The sequence below is a fragment of the Lactuca sativa genome, chromosome 3 (assembly GCF_002870075.4).
Source record: "Lactuca sativa cultivar Salinas chromosome 3, Lsat_Salinas_v11, whole genome shotgun sequence".
In the NCBI taxonomy this organism is placed as follows: domain Eukaryota; kingdom Viridiplantae; phylum Streptophyta; class Magnoliopsida; order Asterales; family Asteraceae; genus Lactuca; species Lactuca sativa.
In genome coordinates, this window is record NC_056625.2 from 108,980,147 (window position 1) to 108,991,216 (window position 11,070).

The following is an 11,070-nucleotide window of genomic DNA, read 5'->3' on the forward strand; positions in this document are numbered from 1 at the left end:
ATTATGTTTGTTAATGATTTTGTATTGCAGGTACCTTTTCAACACTTTGCTGAGAAAATTGGTGGCTATCTTTTGAATAGGAGGAGTTAGTAGGTATTTAGACATGCATATCAAAGATAACATTTTGTACAGAGAGTTCTTGGCACATAGGAAGCTAGATAATGCAATCGTATATAAATGAGTTCATTTTTTTATAACATTTACTCACTACTAGAATAGTTATTTGTATTTGACATATTAGTGAAATGAATTATCTTTGTTATTTATGGTATTTTATTTTGTATTATGAGATTTTTAATGTATTATTTAATTTGAAAATTAGAAAAATCTATAAATAATATTTTTTTTAAACATTTAAAATTATGATACGCAAAAATGTGTGTCATCTTCATTTATGACATGGCCTTTCTTGACAGTGGCTTTCTTGATATGCATTGCATGTCATTAACACGCGCGTCGTAAGGTTACGACACGTGAATGCGTATCGTCTTCCTTTATGACAGGGCCTTCCTTGATACGCATTGCGTGTCGTAAACGCGCGTCGTAAATGCGCGTCGTAAATGAGCGTCGTAAATGCGCGTCGTCTTTCTTTATGACAGGGCCTTCCTTGACGCGCAATTGCGCGTTGTCTGAGCCTTTTACGACGCGCAATGAGCGTCGTAAAAGGCTGTTTTTCTAGTAGTGTTTGCGGGTGGTAAGCGGTACTGAAATGCAGCCTAGTACCCAACTCCTCATGGAACTTCTTCCAGAACGTGGAAGTGAAACGCACATCTTGATCTGACACAATCGAGATCGGCACACCATGCAACGATACCACCTCTCTCGCATACACTTCTACCAGCCTCTCCGCGGAAGAGCTCTCACTGATAGCAAGAAAATGAGCGCTCTTCGTTAGCCGGTCGACGATCACCCAAATTGCATTGACACCTCTCGAAGTCCTCGACAATTTGGTGATAAAATCCATGGAAATATGTTCCCACTTCCACTGGGGAACCTCAAGCGGCTACAACTTGCCATACGGACACTGGTGCTCAGCCTTAACCCTGCGACAGGTCAAACACCTCTCTACAAACCAAGCCACATCCCTCTTCATATAGGGACACCAATAATCTCTTTTTAGGTCCAAATACATCTTAGTGGCCCCGGGATGGATCGAAAACCTCGACCTGTGCGCCTCCTCCATCAAAATAGCACGTGCCCCACCCTCAAATGGAACCCAAAACCGGCCCTGGAAGGTCATAAGGCCCGGCTATCGACAATGAACTCTGATATCTGCCCAACCACCCACTCTCGCTTGCGTTTCTCCGGTCCCATGGCCTCCACCTGGGTCTCCCGAATGGTGTCCAACACCGGAGTCATCACTGTCAACCTCATACAAACATCTCGCAAAGGGGCACTCTCTACCCTGCGACTCAAGGCATCGGCTACCACGTTAGCTTTGCCCGGGTGGTACAGGATCTCACACTCATAATCCTTTATCACGTCCAACCATCTCCTCTGACGCATGTTCAGGTTGGGCTGATCCATCAGATACTTCAAGCTCTTATGGTCCGTGTCTATGGTACACCGAACCCCATAAAAATAGTGACGCCAGATCTTGAGGGTGAACAGCACAGCCCCCAACTCCAGATCGTGCGTAGGATACCTCGTCTAATGAGGCTTCAGCTGCCTCGATACGTATGCTATCACATGCCCTCTTTGCATCAGCACCGCACCCAGTCCCGATATCGATGCGTCACAATATACCACAAAGTCCTCCATTCCCTCCGGAAGCTCCAACACTAGGGCTTCGCAAAATCTCTGGCGAAGTGTCTCGAATGAGGCCTGCTGCTCCAGGACCCAACAAAAAGCCACGCCCTTACGGGTCAGCCTGGTGAGAGGAACCGCAATCCTGGAGAAATCCTGAATGAATCTCCGATAATATCCGGCCAACCCCAAGAAACTCCTGATCTCCTAAGGGGATCTCGGCACCTCCCAACTCATCACCGCCTCAATTTTGGCCGGATCGACCAATATCCCATTCCAGTTGACGAGGTGCCCTAGAAACTGGACCTCCCGTAACCATAAATCATACTTGGAGAATTTGGCGTAAAGCCTCTCTGATCTCAGAACTCCTAGGATCTCCCTCAAATGCTCCTCATGCTGCTCTCTAGACCTCGAATACACCAATATATCATCAATGAATACGATCACCGAACGATCCAACATCGGCCTGCACACCCTGTTCATGAGATCCATGAATGCTGTCGGTGCATTGGTGAGCCCGAAAGGCGTCACCACGAACTTGTAATGCCCGTAACGAGTCCTGAACGTTGTCTTCTGGATATCCTCATCACACACCCTCATCTCATGATATCCAGACCTCAAATCAATCTTGGAAAACCAAGACGCTCCCTGCAACTGATCGAACAAATCGTCGATCCTCGGTAAGGGGTAATGGTTCTTGACCGTTAGCTTGTTCAACTCCCGGTAATCAATGCACATCCGGTGTGGACCATCCTTTTTCTTGAAAAAAAGGATCGGCGCTCCCCACGGCGAGCTACTCGGCCGAACAAACTCCTTCCCCAACAGTTCCTGAAGCTGCGATGATAACTCCTGCATCTATGGAGGTGTAAGGCAATAGGGCGCCTTGGAGATAAGCGCTGCCCCCATAACCAAATCGATACGGAACTCCACCTGCCTCTCGGGAGGCACACCCGACAACTCCTCGGGAAAAACATCTGGGAACTCACGCACTATCGGGACCTCATCAACCGACCTCGGTCTCTCTACACCTACCCTTGTATCCACCACATAAGCCACAAACCCACTACAGCCCTGCTGTAGACTCTGCCTTGCTCTCGCAGCTGAACAAAATGCCGACCCAGAATGGGTACCCTCGCCATAAACCGTAAGAAATCCCCCACTAGGGCCTCATATGGTCACCAGTTGTTGCTTGCAGTCGATAACCGTTCCAAATCTGCTCAACCAGTCCATGCCCACGATGACACAGACATCTCCCATACCAATCGGGACCAAATCAATCGGAAAATCAATGTCGAATATCTCGAGTACACATCCTCGAATCACATCAGTGCCATACACTGCTCTCTCGTCAGCTATCGAAACTCGCAAAGGTCGACTCAAAGCCTCACGACGAATACTGATGTGCTGACTAAAGGCTAACGATAAAAAAGACCGACTCGCACCTGAGTCAAATAACACCAAAGCAGGCACAGAACATACAAGAAATGTACCTATGCATATCTCAATATAAGCATAACACCACAAACTCAGAATAAACATATTAAAGAATACATACCAGCCACAACATTGGGTGATGCACGGACCTCCTCCGCTGTCAAGTGGAAGGTTCTCCCGCGAGCCATCGGCGCCTCGGCCTTTACCGACTGACTCTCTGTAGCTCGAACAGCAGCAGTGACAAACCCCTGAGAAGCTCCCTGAGTTGACCCTCATAACTGCGGACACTTGGCCTTCCGGTGTCCAGTCTGGTTGCAGTGAAAACAAGCTGCAAACCCCTTGGGGCAATCCTTGGCCATATGCCCCTCCTTGCCAAACTTGTAGCAAGACCCTTCTCTGCACACCCCCTCATGACTCTTGCCGCACTTGCCACAAGTGCGGCCCTTCTGGTTCCCAGATCTCGAATCAGCGGGCTTAGCCTGCTTGGCAGCGGCTGGGACTGTTCCTGGTCTGAGTCTCTAGCTCAATCTCCCACTTCCGGGCATTTGCTTGAAGCTCGGAAAATGTCCGGTACGTCGAGTTCGCCACGAACTCGCGGATGTCTCTCCTCAAAATGCTCAAATACCGGCTCATACGTGCCTGCTCAGAAGACACATGCTCAGGGGCAGAACATCGCCCTCTCATGAAGCATCCTGGTGATCACGGTAACAAACTTGGTACCCTGCTTGAGGGTTAAGAACTCCTGGGCCAAACGCTCCCTTTCCACTGGGGGAACATACTCATCAGGAAACATAGCGGTGAACCTCTGCCAGGTCACCGCAGCAAGCTCTGCAGAAGAATAGTGCGCTGTCACAAACTTCCACCAATCCTTCGCCCCCAAGCGAAGCTGGTTCAGCACGAACCGAACTCTCAGATGCTCCGGACATGCACTTGTGTAGAAACACCCCTCAATGTCAGAGATCCACCTCATCGCAGCCATCGGATCCTGAGTCCCATCAAACTCTGGTGGCTTCGTGTTGCTGAACTCCTGGTACAGCAACGCGTCACCCCCTTGCGGCCTTGCAGCAGCAACGGCCGCAGTGGCTGCAGCAACAGCAGCATCAGTAAGAGCAGCATAACGCTCATCAAAAGTCTCGATTAGGGTGGTCTTGATAGACCCGAACATCTCTGGAATCTCAGTAGGGATGGCAGCAGCCAGCTCATCATGAATCATCTGGCGGAGCTCCTCATCGCTCACACCCCCTCACTAGTCCCTGTCCTGTGGCGTGTCCCCACCATGACGTCTCTCTGAAATACAACACAAGATATCAGAGACTCGCTCGAGTCTACACACACTCGATATCCCAATCATACTTGATCCCTGGTACCCTAAAAATTCTTACTTGGGTTGCGCACTGATCTGGTGCCTTCGGTAGTATGGGCCCAATACTGCCGCCCACACCGCATCAATATTCACCCCAAGTCCTCCTCCTAGGATCCCAAATCCCAAGTACTCTACTTTCTCTCTACGCATAGTCTACTCTCAAGCAGATCTCTCATAAGCTCCTCGCTGCTATCTATTAACTCTCAAGCATCTCCTAGCAGCAAAATCCCTAGGATAAGGCGTCACAAATTAGGCCACTCTAGTCCTAATAAGAATACCTAGCCTACTCTAGCATGCATATCACATCATAACATATCTCATAACTCATAACGTAAGGGTATTGGGTGCTGGCTGATCGTACACACTGCTCTACTCTGCTCTTTCAAAAACTTTTTACTATTGAGAAAATTTTGTAAATTTTATTTTGAAAATCCCTCAAATCCTCAGTTTGAGTTCAGATACTCCCGAAGGTGCATCCGAATCCCTCAAACCAAGGCTCTGATACCAACTTGTAACACCCAAATTTTCAAATAAAATTTTACATTTTAAAAACACCTTTTCACTCATAATTGTTATAAAACATCACTGTATCACATAGTTAAATCATAACATCACATCCCAAGATCATAATATAAAAACTGCTCGTGTGTGTACTGATCAAGCCGACGCTTTCCTGTGATCCTTACTGGTACCTGAAACACATAACACAACATGGTAAGCATAAATGCTTAGTGAGTTCCCCAAAACACCACACACAACACATATTAGCCACTCGAGGCTATAACTATGTTTGACCCTCTGGTCAATGTATCTCAGTGGGACCCTCCAGTCCCATAACTCTGTGGGCCCTCTAGCCCTAACTCTGTGGACCTTCCGGTCCTAACTCGGAAAAGTCTGGTACATACATGGCATAAATCACATAGAAATCACATCATGCAAAAGCATACAAAATACTCTGTCCCATAACTCTAATTTCCACTCTAGGTAAAGTATAGTGAGAAGACTCACCTCGGGTAACTCGGTAAAATCTCGAACTCTGTAAAATGCGATCTACCCTCCGCCTAATCATATGAATTAAACACTCTAAATCAATGCATCCCTTAAGGCTAGGCTATTCCCTCTCTTAGTACTCTCAGAAGGGTAAAAGACTATTTTACCCCTCTCATGGCTCAAAGACCCTAAAGTTGACCAAACCCTAAAAGTCAACAAAAGTCAACTCCACAGGTTACGTTGCGCGTACCACACATGTACGCTGGGCGTACCCGGTGTCTTCACAGAAAACAGGGTGCGTGACCCCTTACGTCGCGCTTACTAGGATTACGCCCATCGTAACTCCCAGTTTGAGACTCTAAGCATTTTGGGGTCTTAATCAGTTAAGACCCACATCCAACTTCTAGATCTGGCCATTTATAACCCTCTTAATCCATAAACTCGGTGACTTTAAGCCTTTTCATGGCTGGACAAGTCACTAACACCCATAATACTCCACTTCCTAACACTAGAAAGCTTAATACTCAAGCATGACCTCATATCCATGACCAAGATGGAAACTTTATGGATTTATAACACAATACCACTGAAATGGGACAAATATAGGCCCATGGAGCACAATACACTCATAAAGTGTCCACTTTTGGGAATTTTAACCCTAAAATGGTCCGTGCAATCATCTAATCAAATAAGGAGGAAAGTTCTGAACTTTATACCTCCAAATGTAGCTCCTTCTTTTGTAGATCTCAGATCCAAACTTGCACTTCAAGCTCTAGCCTCCACAAGCTCCTCTCCTTCTTCTTCACTAGCACACCAAGGCACTTTTAGGTCCAAAACACTCACTCTCAAGCTAAGGACGATTGGGAGGCTCTGTTAGGGTTTCACTCACTGATATGGAGGCTGAGAAATGAGTCTTAGCATCCATTATATAGTGCACAAGTCCAATATTAGGGTTTGCGTCTGGACCCATTACGCCCAGCGTAACCCTGGGTACACCCAGCGTACCTAGGTGAGTCCGCGTCCAAATTTAGCGCATGACTACGCGCAGCATACTCCCCAGTTCGCCCAACGTACTCATTTGCTACAAGAACTCTTTAAAAGGACCACTTTTGACAACATGACAAAATGGAAGGATATAATAGCTTTACCTGGATTTTGGGATGTTACAATTAACCATTCATCTTCTTGTTCCTCCTTGCACAAATCCTGAGAATTACACGGTTAGTTTAGGCATCCAAACTAGTTTGGAGCCTGGAACAACATATGAGTTTCTGAATGATACATGGACCGAGGTTGTAGGTACTGGTTTCGTGTCGAGTTTTAATCCTAGTACTGGGTGTTTGTGTAGTTTTGGAGTGTTGTGTGTTTTTGAAAAGTTACAAGGTTTCTGATTCCAACTAGATTTGACATAGGATGAATCTTTTTGGCAACTACACTGACATTCACAGGTTGAGATTTTGTTTTTTGTTCTGACACCACATTTGGTGAGCGGTCTAAAGGATGAGTTGTTGGGCTTGTGACCAGTCCGATGTTGAAAAGATCTAACATGAGTGTTGTTTGTTTCTAAAAAAATTGTTTTGAAAAAGGTTTAGCACGTGTAGATCTTTGTGGCCTTTTTGTTGGATTTGGTAGAATGCCCTTCCACTTGTTAAAATTTTGATGTGACTTTAAATGTGTTGGAGTGGGTAAAATACCTTTCCATTTCGGATCATCTGAGGAATAGATTTGAAAACCATTGTTTCGAAAAGACTTTACACTTTTTTGGGTTGTGTCAGATGAATTAGGAATGATTGTTGAAACTGTACATTCCTTTTTGTATGTTTTCTTCATGATAGAGTTTTTTGAAAAATAGTGAGAGAAAACAAATTTTTTCTGGACTTTTGGATTTTTGAAATCTGACATGCTTTTTGTTTTTTGAAAAAATTTGTCCATTTATGCCTCGGGAGCAAATTTCCTCTTTTAAAGCCGTTTTAGCTAAGGATTTTGGTGAACCGTAGTCTCTGTTGTTCATTTGCGGTTTCCTAGAACCCTTTGAAATTTTGTGAAAACGTGGGCTTGAGTCATCCGAACTTCAAGATTCAGGGATTTGAGAGCATTGACCCACTTCAAAGTTTTCAATGGGTAAATCATGATGAATTGTTTGAAGAGTGGCAGAACTTTTGTTCGAAGACTATGATAGGGATGACTTGACTACCGCAGAGTAAGTCTTTGTTGGGATTTAAGTGGGACTTTTGACTACAGTGTGAGACATTGCGGTCTGAGGACAGAGATGGAAAGTCTTTCGAGACTTTGGGGTCCTAAATGACAATTTCTTCGTCAACTACGGATGAGGTTTGAGAATTTTGGTAAGTGGTGCCACAGATAGGAACTTGATCACATGTGTGACCCAAAACCTCAGACACAATTTCTTCAATGACACAATTATTTCTTAGATTATGTAGTCTACCGAAGTGAGTTTTGATATCTTCGGTAAAGGTCTTGTCATTGACTGGGAAATGAAATTTAGGTGAGGAATCCATTGTGGTAGGATATCCATTTGACCAACTCCAATTGTATGTGTTGTCCACGGTTCCATTATTTACCAAATATTTAATAGCTTCAATTTCATTGAACAATTTTTCGATTAAGAGATTTAAACATACAATTTCTCTCTGAACTAAATCTCTCTGGTTCAAAGCTATTTCTAATTGTGTTTCACTCAACATTCTTGCATCTTTTTCTAACTCTAAGTCCTTTTCTAACATAGCCATTTTGAGTCTTTTGTTATCCAGTCGTCCTCTCACATGGAACATCTCCTGGGACACTATGTTCTTCTCATCTAAGGCTTTGTTATAGTCTATAAGGACGGCAGCACATGTGTCATTAAGATCATCTATGTAAGGTTGACAGTCATGCATGCTATCGTTTAGAGTTTGGATCATGAGTTTTACCTGTTCGACGATGCTTAGAGTTCCATCATTTGCCATGTAGCAATAGTTTTTGTCCAGCTTTGTAGACTCATCATCATCTGCAGTTGCCAGCATGCAGATCTTCCCCTTTTTCTTTGACACTGTTGATGGCTTCATCTTCATCTCCGGATGACCAAACTTGATAGTCTCTTTTAACATGGGCTACGTATGCCCTTGCCTTTTCCTTATCTTCCAACACTTGAGCCATTCTAAGGTAGAATGCTCTGTCTCTTACTACATTGGCCTTACAATCTTTTGCAAAGTAATTCTCTTTGTTGCATTTATGGCAAATTACAACATCAGTCTTGTATTCTGTGGGAGTACCGGAGTCAGTGGTATGAGTAGACTGCGATGCTTCCTTTGGTTGAGTATTTTGGGATTGCGGTGGTGGATGAGAACTTTTTGGATAATGAGAGTGATTATTTTGTGGCTTGAAGTTGCAATTGAAAGGTCGTTTATTGAATTGTTGATTTTTGCAAAAAGAGTGAGGTGGTAGTCGGTTGAATTGTTTGCTAACTAGAGCAATCGCCTTTTGAATTTCTTCTTCATCATCATACTCTGAATCAGCTTCGTATCACTACGGTGGAGTGTCATACGAGGGAGAGTAAGATTGATTATGTGGAGCTTGTGCTATGAGAGCAAGAGGTCCTCCGAAGTCAGCACAATCTTTGAGTACGGTGGATTCCTGTGCTTGCAGTTCTCCATAGAGCTTGTAGAGTGACAAAGAATGAATCTTTCTATCGCCTTGGACTATCATCTTAGCCGTAGTCCAATGTCTTCCCAAACCATTAAGAAACTGAAGATTTGTTTCATGGTTACTGCGGATGGTGCCCGCATTGGATAACTTGGTGACTATCAGGTTGAATCTTTTGAAGGAGTCTTCCAAACTTTCGCCAGTATGAGCTTTGAATTTGTTGAACTCATTGTGTGCGGTTGTAAGCTTCTTGTCTTGTGCTTGTTTTAAGCCTTCGTACAGATTCTTGAGAACTTCCCAGATCTCTTTTGCTGATTTGCAATTTATAATTATATCAAAGTTGTCAGGAGCAACTCCACAGGAGATTTCATAAAAAGCAACAACATCATTTTCCATTTTATCAAGATCATCCTTGGTGGGATGGTTCATGACTGGTTGACCTCCTCCTAGTCTAGTTGTAGCTCCATCGGTTTGAAAAGGTGTAAGAACAGGGACGTGTGTTCCTTCTTCAACGGATCGCCATACATCTCTTCTAAGTCTCGTTAAATATCTGTCCTTTCTTTGAGACCAATGATGGTATTCATTTGCAACCAGTATTGGGGCTCGATTAGAACCACCAACATTGTTGGAAACGTTCATAGATAACGATTGTGCCATATTTTTGAAGTTTTTTTATAAGAAATGAGCTTCAGTGGTATAGAAGGCTCTTTGAAAATCAGAGTTCCGTTTTCAAAAAGCAACCACTATGGATCTGATACCAATTGTTGAGAGAAAAACTTTAAGACACACTTGAACAAACGTTAGAACAAGTATATTGCTGAATAGTTAATCTCGAAGGAGCTAAAAGCTCAACAATAATATTTAGAGTTAGATGGTTAGAGAGTTAGTTGCGGAAAAGTAAAGAAAAGGAAATGACAACAATTGTTATATCAAGTATACACATAAGTTGATTCATAAAGAGGAATGCATTCAATCCAAGTTAATAAGTGAGATCAAACTTAGTGATTAAGTCATAAAAGACTTGCTCCGAAGAGATATTGTAATCGGTTATGTGAGAGTAAGAAGTGTGAGTAAAAGAGATAGAAAAGATAACTTCAAAGATGCGTATTCAGAATAATGGATGCGTTGTTATCTTATTGAATACAAGAGAATGAGCTCTATTTATAGAGACTCACAAAGTACACTAGATTACATCTCTAAGAGCAGCCATGCAAGGCATACTGGACAATAGAGAGTATTACAATAAAAGACAAGTAAAGTAATCTAGTATGATTGCGGTAGATAGAGACGCCGGATGTGGTTGCTGATGAAGGAGCTTGGTTGCGGGTGCTTGAAGACTACGGTAGCTGAAGTTCAAGAGGGTCGCTTTTGTGATTCAACAATATATATGGTCCTTACTTTGTGAAATAGATCAATTGAAAAACATTTCCATTGAAACTCATTTCACAAATCCAAATCCTTATTGCAAGTGTAAGAATACCAAGTTCTTGTCACTGCCAGAATGTGTTAGATTCTAAATTTTCATGCAATGTAACTTTGTAATGTCGAGGTACAAAAGTCACAAAGACTTTGCCAACGATATTACAAAAATTTCCGCTAGATATTGATAACAAAACAATTCCAAGGAAACGAAGTCTCAAATTCAAAATACATTCCTTTAAACATCCTTCTTGCATAAAAGTTTCTAACCTACACATAGATTCTTAATATTCATCTCCCATTATGTAAACATTTCCATATTTTCCATATGACAACTTATTATTAATAGAATCATGTCTATTCATAACAATGTCAACATGGTCCAACCACTACTATACTTCCAACGAATCTTAAGCGACCAATCCTTAGATTGTCCTTAATAGTTGTTTAACCACTTTAGTCATATCCGGTTCTAG